Source organism: Pseudophryne corroboree, chromosome 2, assembly GCF_028390025.1.
Source record: "Pseudophryne corroboree isolate aPseCor3 chromosome 2, aPseCor3.hap2, whole genome shotgun sequence".
Classification (NCBI taxonomy): Eukaryota; Metazoa; Chordata; class Amphibia; order Anura; family Myobatrachidae; genus Pseudophryne; species Pseudophryne corroboree.
In genome coordinates, this window is record NC_086445.1 from 999,150,048 (window position 1) to 999,163,462 (window position 13,415).

A 13,415-nucleotide genomic window follows, 5' to 3' on the forward strand; every position below is an offset into this window, starting at 1 on the left:
AGAGGAGAGGAGAGAGGATGAGATGTAGGAGACTGGGAGAGAGGGATAGAGGTGGTCCACAGACTCAAGAGGTTCAAATGGAGACTCTTGTAAGTCATCCAGAACAACCGACGAATCCCAAGGAGCCACAGGGGGAACATAGGGAGGTTGAATCTGTAAAACACCCTGAGTGAATGTATGAACATCAGGCAGAGCTACAATTTTTCTCTGAAACCATATCAACAAGGCAGAAATATGAGCCTTGAAGGAGGCCAGACGAAGGCCAAAGTCCAGGCCCTGTTGCAGGAAAGCCAATAATTTTGCAGTACTGAACTTGTATGCATCATAATTCTTAGCTGCACACCAGGTGAAGTAAGAATTCCAGACCCTATGGTAAATCCGAGCAGAAGCTAGCTTACGGGCCTTCAGCATAGTTTGAATGACTGCCTCAGAAAATCCCTTGGCCCTCAGAACTGAAGCTTCAAGAGCCATGTCGGCAAAGCCAGTCGGGCCAGATCCTGATAGACACAAGGGCCCTGAATGAGGAGGTCTAGTCATTGTGGAAGTAGAAGAGGACGCTCTATCGAGAGACCCTGTAGATCTGAGAACCAATGCCGTCTGGGCCACGCTGGAGCAATTAGAAGTAGTATTCACTCCTTCCTGCTTGAACTTCCTTATTACCCTTGGCAGGAGTGACACTGGAGGGAACACGTACGGCAGCCAAAAGTTCCATGCAATTGCCAGTGCGTCCACGAACGCTGCTTGAGGATCCCTTGTACTTGCTCCGAAGACCAGAACCTTGTGATTGTGTCGAAACACCATCAGGTCTACATCTGGTAGGCCCCACTTGTTCACTAGGAGTTGAAAGACTTCCGGATGAAGACTCCACTCTCCGGCATGTACGTCCTGACGACTGAGGAAGTCCGCTTCCCAGTTGAGGACCCCCGGAATGAACACCGCCGATATAGCCGCCAGATGGCGTCCTGTGTCACCTTGATGATTTATGTATGCCACCGTGGTGGCGTTGTCCGACTGAACTTGAACAGGCCTGTTCTGTACCAGAGGCAGGGCCAGTTTCAAAGCACTGAACACTGCCCGCAACTCCAGAATGTTTATCGGGAGGAGAGATTTCTCCCTGGTCCATCGACCCTGAAGAGAGTGCTGCTCAAACACCGTGCCCCAACCCCGCAGACTGGCATCCGTCGTAAAAAGGACCCAATTGTAGATCCAGAAAGGACGAAGCCAGCTCAATTGCTGGTCCTGTAGAAACCAGGTTAGTGACAGGCGACCATCCAGGGTCAAGGAGATCGTGTGAGTCCTGGTCCGGTGAGGCAGGCCGTCCCATTTGGAAAGGATTAACCTCTGCAGAGGGCGGGAATAAAATTGAGCGTACTCCACCATGTTGAAAGCCGAAACCATGAGGCCTAGTACTTGCATCGCCGAGTGTATAGACACATGCGGGCGAGATAGGAAGCATCTTATCTTGTCCTGAAGTTTGGTTGTGGGTGTCCAATCATGCCCCCAGGTGCACCATGCTCTGAACAGGGACCAGTGAGGATTTCTTCCAGTTGATGAGCCACCCGTGGTCTTGTAGGAATTGGACCGTCAGTTCCAGATGACGGAGGAGAACCTCTGGAGAGTTTGCCAGGATCAATAAGTCGTCCAGATACGGCTGGATCCTGATACCCTGACGGCGGAGCAGAGCCTTCATGACCGCCATGACCTTGGTGAATTTTTCTCGGAGCCGTGGTTAGACCAAAAGGTAAGGCCTTGAATTGAAAATGTAGGTTGCCAATAGCAAACCGCAGGTATTGCTGATGCAACATGGCAATAGGTATATGCAGGTAAGCATCCTGTATGTCCAGGGATACCATATAGTCCATGGGCTCCAAGGCTAGAACAATAGAGCGAAGAGTTTCCATACGGAATTTGGAAACCTTCACAAATTTGTTCAAAGACTTGAGGTTGAGAATGGGCCGGGAGTACCCATCCGGTTTCAGAACTAGGAACAACGTTGAATAGTACCCCCTGCCTCTCTGAGCCAGAGGCACCGGCACTATCACCCCTGTGTCCAGGAGGGATTGTACCACCAAATGGAGAGTTTTTGCTTTTACCGGATGCGAAGGGACGTTTGTTGAGCAAAACTGGTGAGGGGGACGTTTCTTGAAAGAGACAATATATACTAAACAAAACAAGGAGCGCTAAAACCAGATATATAAAAAATATTTTTGTACAGCTTTATTAAAATGTAATCCACATATATGACCACATTTAAAATAAACATATAAAGTTGCTTAAATCCTGTGCCTCTGGCTCAATATAAATGTCCGTTTAGACTTTTGTGTAAATCCATCCATATAAAGTGAAGTAAGTCTAGATCAACTTCTCATGGGGATATAATGTGCATCCAAATTTATACAGTCTCTGTAAATTCAGTTTCTTGTATAACAAATATGCATGTGTAACCACGGGGGAGAGCGCTGTGATGATTAAATGTCTCCAGCGGTATGCTACGACCCCGGAATAGTACAACCGCAGTGTGAGCTGATGGATACTCACGGCCGCCGCGGCTTGTGATGGACGGGGAGCGTGCCTCTTTAGCCAGGTCACGCTTCAGCAGTATCCCCAATTAGCGGCTCGCCGGCCGATCGTGCGGCCACAGAGAAAGGTGAAGAGTCGTCAGACAACAGGATTCAAGTGATGAGTGCCCTTCTTACGCGTTTCTCCGCCAGTAGGGCAAGCGGTTTCGTCAGAGGTTTGTCATAGCAGTGTTGCTAGATCCTTTTTAAACTAGGATCGACCAATCAACTTCTTAATTAACTTAATCATATACAGTTGTTCCGACACATATATCCGTGGCATGCTGCTATCATTACTCAGCACATGAAATCCCTAGTGTTACCCACAGCTGTAAAATGATTAGATAATACTTCAATATATCATACTAAGTGGTCTACAATAGTTTATTTGGTGGTTTTAAAGTTGCTAATACACTATGAATAGTTTAATATATTTAGTTAATCGTTTTATCATTTAATCATTTAATCATTAGTAGAATTGATTTAAATGTAGAATTAATAGCTCAGTGGATACATCTAGTGCACTAGATGTATCCACTGAGCTATTAAAGCTATGTAACTCTCTCTATACGATGTAATCCTATTGTAGATAATATATATTTCAGTCTCCTGGTCAATTCTACTAATGATTAAATGATAAAACGATTAACTAAATATATTAAACTATTCATAGTGTATTAGCAACTTTAAAACCACCAAATAAACTATTGTAGACCACTTAGTATGATATATTGAAGTATTATCTAATCATTTTACAGCTGTGGGTAACACTAGGGATTTCATGTGCTGAGTAATGATAGCAGCATGCCACGTATATAGGTCTGAACAACTGTATATGATTAAGTTAATTAAGAAGTTGATTGGTCGATCCTAGTTTAAAAAGGATCTAGCAACACTGCTATGACAAACCTCTGACGAAACCGCTTGCCCTACTGGCGGAGAAACGCGTAAGAAGGGCACTCATCACTTGAATCCTGTTGTCTGATGACTCTTCACCTTTCTCTGTGGCCGCACGATCGGCCGGCGAGCCGCTAATTGGGGATACTGCTGAAGCGTGACCTGGCTAAAGAGGCACGCTCCCCGTCCATCACAAGCCGCGGCGGCCGTGAGTATCCATCAGCTCACACTGCGGTTGTACTATTCCGGGGTCGTAGCATACCGCTGGAGACATTTAATCATCACAGCGCTCTCCCCCGTGGTTACACATGCATATGTGTTATACAAGAAACTGAATTTACAGAGACTGGGGTTTATTTACTAAGATTCGTATATTTCAGAATCATGTTCAAGTTCAATCGCGACTGACATCGACAGTGTAAACTTGCAACTTTTTGAATTGATTACGACTCATTTACTAAGCGTTCGTATTCGTATTTTTTCAATCTTCCGATGTCGATGTCATTCGTGCTTTTCTGCTGTTGATTGCGGCCGCGTTTGCTATTTCGCGGCCGCGTTGGGGGTTTTTTTTTACGACTGCGTCACAAGTCTGTTACGGCAGTGATTTGGAATTTGCTGCCGCGTTTTGACTTCTAAGTTTCGTTTACGTCACGCGGCCGTGATTGGTTGTATTCGTAAAGGAGGAGTGTCTGTGCATGTTACTATAAAAACGCCCCAAACACTCCGCACCTCGTGGGTTTAGCTAGTGGAGAGGAGAGAGGAAGGTGTATTTGGAGTTGGTGAGTTTGGTGGAGTTTTTGGTGGATTTGGAGAGGAGTTTGGTGATTGTTGAGTGCTGTACTGTGTGTGTTAGGAGTCTTGTGAACTTTGTAGTATTGTTTTTTCCCAGTTTGTAAACTTTTTTGTCCTTGTTTTATTATTTCAGTCTTTTGTCATTGTTTGTGAGTGAGTGAGCGTGTGTTGGCTGTGTGGTGTGTAGTAGGAGTAGTGGAGGAGTGTGTTTTGTGTTTTCATTTTTCAGTGTTTTATGTTGTTTGTCATGTCCGACTCAGAGGTCAGTGTGGTGGCGGAGGTTAGTGAGGTGGAGGCTGGTAGTGAGGTGGAGGCTGGTAGTGAGGTGGAGGCTGGTAGTGAGGTGGAGGCTGGTAGTGAGGTGGAGGGGGGTAGTGAGAGGGAGGAGGTTAGTGAGGAGGAGGAGGAGGGGGTGCCTGTTGCTGGATTTTCCAGTGATAGTGATGGTGTTGTGGCTCCGCAGCCACGCACCACTACCAAGACTGGCAGGAATATAAAGTTCAGCTATGCTGAAAACATGGCGTTGGTACGTGAGCTGATGAAGCACCATCGCCAATTGTTTGGTCAGGATGCTGCCAGGGTGTCCTCCCGCAGGAAGTCTGCCCTGTGGGGGCAAGTTATACTTGCTGTAAATAGTGAGGGTGTGGTGAGGCGGACAGAGGACACGTGCCGCAAGCGATTTTACGATATTAAGCGGCGTGTCAAGGCCAAGATGGCCAAAGAGTCCAAATCTGCACGTAGAACCGGAGGTGGGCCACCTTTACGTGTAAGCTATCGGGACTGGGAGGAGCCTGTGCGGGCATTGATTCCTGGCGAGGTGGTGTCTGCTACTCATGTCCGGGATTCGGACCGACCCACGCAGGATGGTAAGTTTGTTTTGTATTATTGTTCTTAAAATGTGTGTTCAATTTCTTTAATGTAATTTTTAAAGTTTTAAGGATGTTTTTTTTGGCAAAAAACAGATTGCATGCCTATGCTCCCTTAAGGTGTGTTTGTTTTTTGAATGTGTTTTTTTGCTCCTTGCTTTTTTTTTTTTTTTTTTATAACAAAAACATGTGCAGTTTTTTTAAATGTTTTTTTTTTTTTTTTGGTGCAATTTTTTGCGATAATGCTTGAACATGTGTGTTTGTTTTAAATCCTCAAAATGTATTTGTTTTAAGTAAAAACTTAAAAGCGGGGCAATTTTTAAAACATTAAATTATTTTAAAATTGCCAAGTACTGAATCTCTGCAATATCTGAGTCCAAAATCTTTTAGGTATAAACTTTATTGTGTGCCACATCAAGTACATTTTGATATTCAACTAAAAATCATGAATATAGAAGCTCTTAAGCTTATTTTTTTTATGGAAACCAAACCAAATAGATGCTTACAGTACATTAATGGTTTTCACTGGTTCATTTGACAAAAAACATGGTAATAATGTTGGGGTCACTTTTTCCACAGTCACACAGACCAGCCGCCCAGACAGGCCTCAGACCAGTCAGGATGATGGTGGTATTGCAGGTAAGTCTTCACTGTAGTCACATATTCTGAAAACACATAGAAGTACAAAATAATAATGCTAAATTTTGCACCTAGGTTCTGCTTCTGGAAGCCGACCTCCTGTAAGGCGCCCATCACAGGGCTTGGGACACTTACCCAAGAGGCCAACTAAGACACGGCGTCTTGGCTCTGATTCTGCACCTCCATCATCCCCACCCAGGCGAAGACTATCGGCAGTGTCACCCCAGCCACCACTGGCACTATTGGCGAGTTCGCAGAGTGATGAGCCCAGATCACCTCAGTTATCTGGTGAGTAAAAACATAAATTAAACACATAAGCAATAATATACACAGTACACTTAAGATGTTGTTAGTTGGTTTGGAGTTTACATGTTTTCCTCAACAAGCAATGTGATGTAACGTCTTCAATTGCTCAAGGTGCTTTATTAAAAATAGATAAGGTCTTAGTGGATGGTCTAGACAACCTATTTGTATGAAAAGAACAGATTTGAGTATACATTAAGCACACACACGTTCACATTTTTCAAAAATATGAAGACAAATAAATTTTGGGTCAAAAAAAAAAAAAACCTATTACAGTGTTCACACATCGCCCCTGTCCAGTATGTAGATGGCTTACTTGCTCAGCTCCTCTGGACTATACAGGTAAGTAGTCTATATCGTGGTGAGGGGAGGGAATCTAACAGTGTAATGTTGTGGAGGGAAGTTAGTTAGGTGAGGAATATGCTAATTTGCCAATGTTTGCGCCTGTGTTGTTTTTTTTTATCAAAAAATTTTAACAATTTTTTAAGTTGCAAAAAACAAGAGCTACTAATGCAAAAATGTAGTTTTAGGAATGTAATAATGTGTTGCATTAGCCTTGACAAATTCGAAAAATTACAACATTGCATGTTGCCTACCCCATACAGAGCACAACTTGATGTCCGCCGAGGACCAGCAGGGACCAGAACAACAGCCATCCTTCACACTGCAATTAACAGCTGTGGATCCAAGCATGCCAATCCAGTTGCAGGATATACCCCAACCATCCAGCAGTCCACAACTGGCACAAGCTCCGCCCCCAAGCCAAATTCCGGACGATTTTTGGGCAAGTTGGACAAGCCAACAGGCCCAAAGCAATGCCACCCTGACCCAACATACACAACACCTTGCCAGTCTGCCCCATCATCTACCGCGTATTAGTCGCAACTCGGGCAGACTAATAGTACAAGTAGGGAGAATGGCTACCTCTATGGAGCAAATTAGGGCAGAAAACAGCCAAATGAATGCTAATTTATCCCGCATTATAGATGAACAACAGCGACATCAGCAGGCACTAGTTCAGATAATTCAACACAATCAAGTGGTGAATGAGGCCTTATCCAGGATTGTAGCCAGCCACACTGCTACAAACACTCAGCTGATTGCCAGTTTAAATAATCTGAGCAGCAATATTGCTATGATGGGTGCTCAGCAAGTTACCTCCAGCTCGGGAACCACGACCCCTGTTCAAACGCCAGTAACCTCCCCTGTCCGGCGTTCATCAAGAGCACGTGCCAGTGAGCCAGCACCCAGCACACACAAAAGAAAAAAATAACATAAAACTTTTTGTGCAAATAAATAAAAGAATTTGTTAAAAAAACACATTCCTGTGTCCGTCTCCAAAATTTAAGAAGCTGGTCTGTATGTATGTAGTTATGTTTTTCAAGGGTAATGACTGTAAATGTTTTGTTAGCATCAACTAAGCACAATGGACACACCACTATAAACAACAAACAGTAAGTAACAGAACACACAATAGAAAGTAGAGCAAAGTGTTTAGTGAAGGATAATTACAGCATAATAAAACTTACCTGTAAAATATCGCAGGATCACTTCTTGACGTACCTGCCTCCCTACAATTGTACTCACACTGTCACCAGATGTATCTAACTCCTCTGCTTGCTGACTGCTTTCTCCCTCACCATGTGCCAGATGTTGACTTAAACACAGATTATGGAGAAAACAGCAGCAGAACACAATTCGAGTCACCTTTGAGGGACTATACAACAAAAGGCCACCAGATTTATCAAGACACCGAAAACGTGACTTCAGCACCCCAAAACATCTTTCTATCACATTCCGCGTAGCCTTATGTGCATGATTATAACTGTGTTCAGCAGGAGAATCAGGTAGGGACAATGGAGTAAGGAGCCAAGAGTAGCAGCCGTAACCCCCATCACCTGAAAAACATATATAGTCAACATTAGGACATATGTTAGATTATTCTCTCACCTCCTCCAAAATCTAGGCTGTGGTTAAAAGACATACACACATAACATTTTCAACATACCCAACAGCCAGCCATCAGGCATTTGTCCCTCCTCAAATTTATCGAAGAGCGATGACTGACTGAGGATGAAGGAGTCATGGCAGGCACCAGGGTAACCTGCAACAACACTCATAATTTTTAAGTTTGCATCACAGACCACCTGGACATTAGTTGATTGATCCATATGCCTATTAGTATATATATACTGGCGGCCCTTAGGTGATCTCAGCTGAACGTGTGTGCAATCTATGGCCCCCAGCACATTGGGCATGCCAGCAAGCTCATAGAAAGCTACCCTGACAGCACTCCACTCCGACTCCTCAGTAGGGAAGCAGATTGAGGCTTTAATGTGTGGCTCCAACACATCCAAAACCTGAGTGGACATTAAATAAGCTAAGGTGAGTGTCATGTTAGGTATTCTCTACAATACTGTGGTGTTTCAACTTACACAAGCAACACTTAGCCATAACCGCATATGTATTTTTAGACTCACCTGCATCAAAGATTTTGAAAAGGTGGGCTGTGAGATCCCAATGACGTCGCCTGCCACAGCCTGGAAGCTCCCAGTAGCCATAAAGTGTAACACAGCCAGGAGTTTGTGTAGGCCTGAGACAGAGCGAGAGCGTGCTGTCTCAGGGTCTATGCCCAGTTTGACAAGGTCATACAGGTGAAAAATGTTGTTTCTATTTAGGCGGAACATCTGTATGACCCTATCATCGGACAATGCATTTAGGTTTAAACGACCTCTAAAAAAACGAGGCTGGCGCAGCCTCCGCGGTACCTGGACAACCTGTTGGCCATGTTCACTTACCTGGTCCTGATTCCTGGAATTCTCATGGAGCAGTCTAACGTATCCCACAGCCAACAAAAATCCATTGCCACACACCACAGCCGCCATTTCAGAGTGAGAGAAGTTCAGAATGTGCCTGAAACACTTTTATAGGGCCAAAAAAACAGGTGTGAGTAATGGATAATTCAGTTCACATGTAAACGCGGTTTTCAAAGGCTGGCGCGTTTTTTTTTAGGAAAAAAATGCGAATCGTAATTTTTCGCGGCCGCGAAACCATTTTCGCGGCAGCAAATACAATTACGAATGGTTAGTAAATGACCGAGATTCACATCTAAACAGGCGTAATTTGACCGATGGTGTATTCATTCGTAATTTTTCACTTGGACAAGAAAAAAAATACGAATGGCCTCATCACTGCCGTGATTACTGTTTAGTAAATGACCGAGATGCCACTTAGAACAAAAAACGCCATCACGGTCAAAATCGGGAGCTTAGTAAATATACCCCACTGTATAAATTTGGATGCACATTATATCCCCATGAGAAGTTGATCTAGACTTACTTCACTTTATATATGGATGGATTTACACAAAAGTCTAAACGGACATTTATATTGAGCCAGAGGCACAGGATTTAAGCAACTTTATATGTTTATTTTAAATGTGGTCATATATGTGGATTATATTTTAATAAAGCTGTACAAAAATATTTTTTATATATCTGGTTTTAGCGCTCCTTGTTTTGTTTAGTATATATTGACAGTTTTACCTTGGTGGAACAGTACCACCACTAGGAGCTGCAAAAACCGGATATTAATTAATAGTGGTCATCATTTGACAATTATATGGTTTGTTTGGTGGTTTAGTAAGCGCTGTGTTTTTTAAGGATTATTGTTTCTTGAAAGAGATGACGTATCAGTGAGTGACGACTTCCTTTACCCAGGCATCTGAAGTGGTCTGTAACCATACCTGAGCAAACCGCAGAAGTCGGCCTCCCACCCTGGGGTCCCCCAAGGGAGGCCGGCCCCGTCATGCAGCAGGTTTGTCTGTTTTGGAAGCAGGCTGACGGGCAGCCCAGGAACGTTTAGGTTTGGGCTTAGTGGATTTGGAAGTGCGAGCCTGTTTTGGGTAGGCCTGACCCTTTGCTTTACTTGGAGGTCGAAAGGAGCGAAAGGAAGTACTTTTAGCCTTCGGAGCTGAAGGATTAGTACTAGGCAGACAGGCAGTCTTAGCAGATGTTTCCCTTAAAGGGGATCACCTCTAAGGTCTTTTTAGAGTCCAGATCTACAGACCAGGACCACAACCAGAGAATCCAGCGAGCCAGAATGGACGTAGTAGACGCTTTGGCCGCCAGGACACCAGCATCAGATGCCGCTTCCTGAATATAATGAGAGGCTGTAATAATATATGAAAGACACTTTCTAGCATTATCAGGAAAATCAGACGGTAGCTCCGCTTCAACTTCCTGAACCCAGGCTTCAGTAGCTTTTGCAGCCCAAGAAGCCGCAATAGTGGGCCTATACACTGCTCCTGCAAGAGTGTAAATAGACTTCAAGAAACCTTCCACACGCTTATCCATCAGATCCTTCAGAGAGGTGACGGTAGTGACAGGCAGAGCAGATGACACCACCAGACGCGCGACCTGTGAGTCCACCGTGTGGTGTTTCCCAATTTTTACTTAGCTCCGCAGCGAGGGGATAACGAGCTAGCATCTTCTTAGACAGGGAGATTTTCTTTCTTGGATGCTCCCAGGATTCCTGACATATGTCAACCAAATGGCCAGAATGGGGTAAAAACGAATTTAGTAACCTTCTGATGCTTGAACTTATCAGGTTTCTTAGAGGTATCTGGAGGTTCTGCGTCATTATCAATTTGAAGAATCAGTCTGATAGTCTCCAAGAGGTCAGGAACATCCACCTGTGTAATAGATTCCCCATCAGAAGCATCTGCATCAGTGTCTGAGGGATCAGTATACACGCCATCTTCATCGGATGAAGTATCCGAAACATGTGTGGATTGTGAGGAAGTAATAGCCCGATTAGAAGACCACTTGGTACTAGGAGGGTGAGGGTTAGGTTTTTGTTTAGCCAAAGACTGATTTAATTGCTGTAACCGAGTGGACAGATTATCTGCCCATGGCGCATTAACTGTAGGGACAATATGTGGCTGTAATGGCACAGGAGGTCCCACAGGGGGCGCAAGTCTAGTTACTAGCGTAGTCAGTAAATTAGAAAAGGCAGCCCAAGGTGGGTCTTGGTGTGCGCCTGGTGCTGCAGACTGACTGAGGGGTATAGAACCCCCGCTACCTGTACCCTCAGCTGCAATGCTTCCTCTGAGCAATCCATGACGTCAGCACTGCATGGTGCAGGATCTACTGCCCTGTTTAGCAGACATTATTTGAAAGCGTAACCTTAGGGTGTAATAGTACAATATAAGCAGCAAAATACCTGACACAAAAACCCCTGTATAGTGTGACTCTAAAGCAGAGCACAGAAAATTTAAGAGGTATATGGTGACTGAAACACACAGAGAAAAATACCAAAGTAGTATATCCTGTGAAACACTATATTATATAAGATCCTGATGCACTTAGACCCCTTCAGGGTACAGAATATAGGGATAGCAATATGTGTGAGATACACGGAAAAGAGACCACACAGCAGCAATTGGCACACACAGTCACATGAACAATGCAGAAATGATTACAAACAATAAAACTACACTTGTCCGCCCAGAGATTATGCACCTATCAAAGGTAGGCTGCTTGTGTATGCTTAGCCTTGCCTGGGTGCGAAGTTCTACCTTGCAGCAGAACTATGAGGGAGTGCTGTGTATGTGGTTTAGGCAGGTACTGGGGTACAGTGACACAACCTTTAAGGTGACTAGTGTATCTTGGTGAGTGCTGCTGCTTCTGTGTGTTCCCTGCGTAGGTCTGATCAGTTTGATGGATGTGTCTGTGTAACCTCTGTCCCTCTATAGGTCATGTCTGTTCGATTTTCCCCTATAGGCTGTTCAGGTTGCCCAGATGGGGTGCTCAGGGCAGTCATTGAGGGGGGACTGCGGGCCCTTATAGAAAGGGGGACCCACCCCTAGCTCCCACCCCAATTCCTGCAGGTCCACCTTAACGTAACGTCATGATGTGTGACATGACATAGGGGTGGAGCGGTGTGGCAGAATCTTTTGGTTTTGGTGTGTGAAGGGGGGGGGGGGGAGCGTCCTACAGGTGAGAGACGGAGGTGTATAGTGAGTGCACAACTATATCACACCGTACTCTCCAAACGTCTCACAACCCCACACGTTGTCATGAAGAAGGTTTGCTTAGGAGCGCTTACCCTGGAAAGCAGAGAGGGAGCATGTGGGTCATTCTGACCCGATCGCACGCTGCAGCTATTCGCAGCGGTGCGATCAGGTCAGAACTGCGCCGAAGGCTTTCGGGCCGCTACGATCACCTCTGCCTGATTGACTGGCAGAGGCGGTGACTGGGTGGAACAGCGGCGTTTGGCCGCCGTTTCCTGGGCGCAGTCCTGCAGGCGTGGCCGGACTGAATGGGGGGAGGGGCGCAGCAGCTGCGTGACATCACACGCAGCCGCTGCGGGCCGGGGAGCGATGAGTAGCTCCCGGCCAGCATGCTAAGGCTGCGCTGGTCGGGAGCTACTCTTTAAGTGCAAAAGCATCGCCGCTGTGTGATGCCTTTGCACTTCTGCGGGGGGGGGGGGGGGGGAGGGGGCGGCACTGACATGCGGGGCGGGATAGCTCTGTGCTGGGCGCCCCCCGCATATCAGTGTGAAAGCTACGATCATCTCGGAATGACCCCCTATGTTCCTTATATGGATACGCACAGCATACAAATAGGCACATCGTGCATTTGTGCATATTACCAAACCCTCACAGAGAAGGAATACCCTCAGCACGGGCGTCTAAGGCTACAGGCTGGAATGCTACAGACTAGGGAGAGTTCTGAAGGGCATCACATTAAATGAGTTCTTATTATAGAATGAACAAAAACAAATGACTACTACTCCTTACAATGTTTATGAGCATTCCAAGACGCTGGGCTAAATTGATGAATGTGAACTAAAATTATAGACAAATGTTACTACCGGTCATTTTATTACCTCATTTAATAAAACCTCAAAAAAGGTTTAGCACTTTTTCTGTCTTGTTTTAATTGTATGTATAAAAACTGATATGACTGTTATGTAAAAACTGAGATCATGTAATGATTATAGAATATTTATATCCCGGGTTGGGGGAAGGGTCGTTCAACCGGAGTGGTCACAGGGCGCCATGTCTTAGGGGGCACACAGTGGGGATAACCAACTCAGAATGACCAGCACTATGGTATATAGTGGCACTGTGGGGAATATGGCATATAGCAGCAGTGTGGGGCAATGGCATATAGGGGTACAGAGAGGACAACCATAAGGAGGGGCCCTCCGACACTGCTCACACAGCCTGCTATTAGACCAGGGGTCGGCACTTTTTATATACTTCTGTGTAGAGCCGTAGTGACATTAAAGTTTTAGGGGCCTTGGTATAACAAGAGGGCAACATATTGCCCTCATGGAAATGCCTGAGGTCACA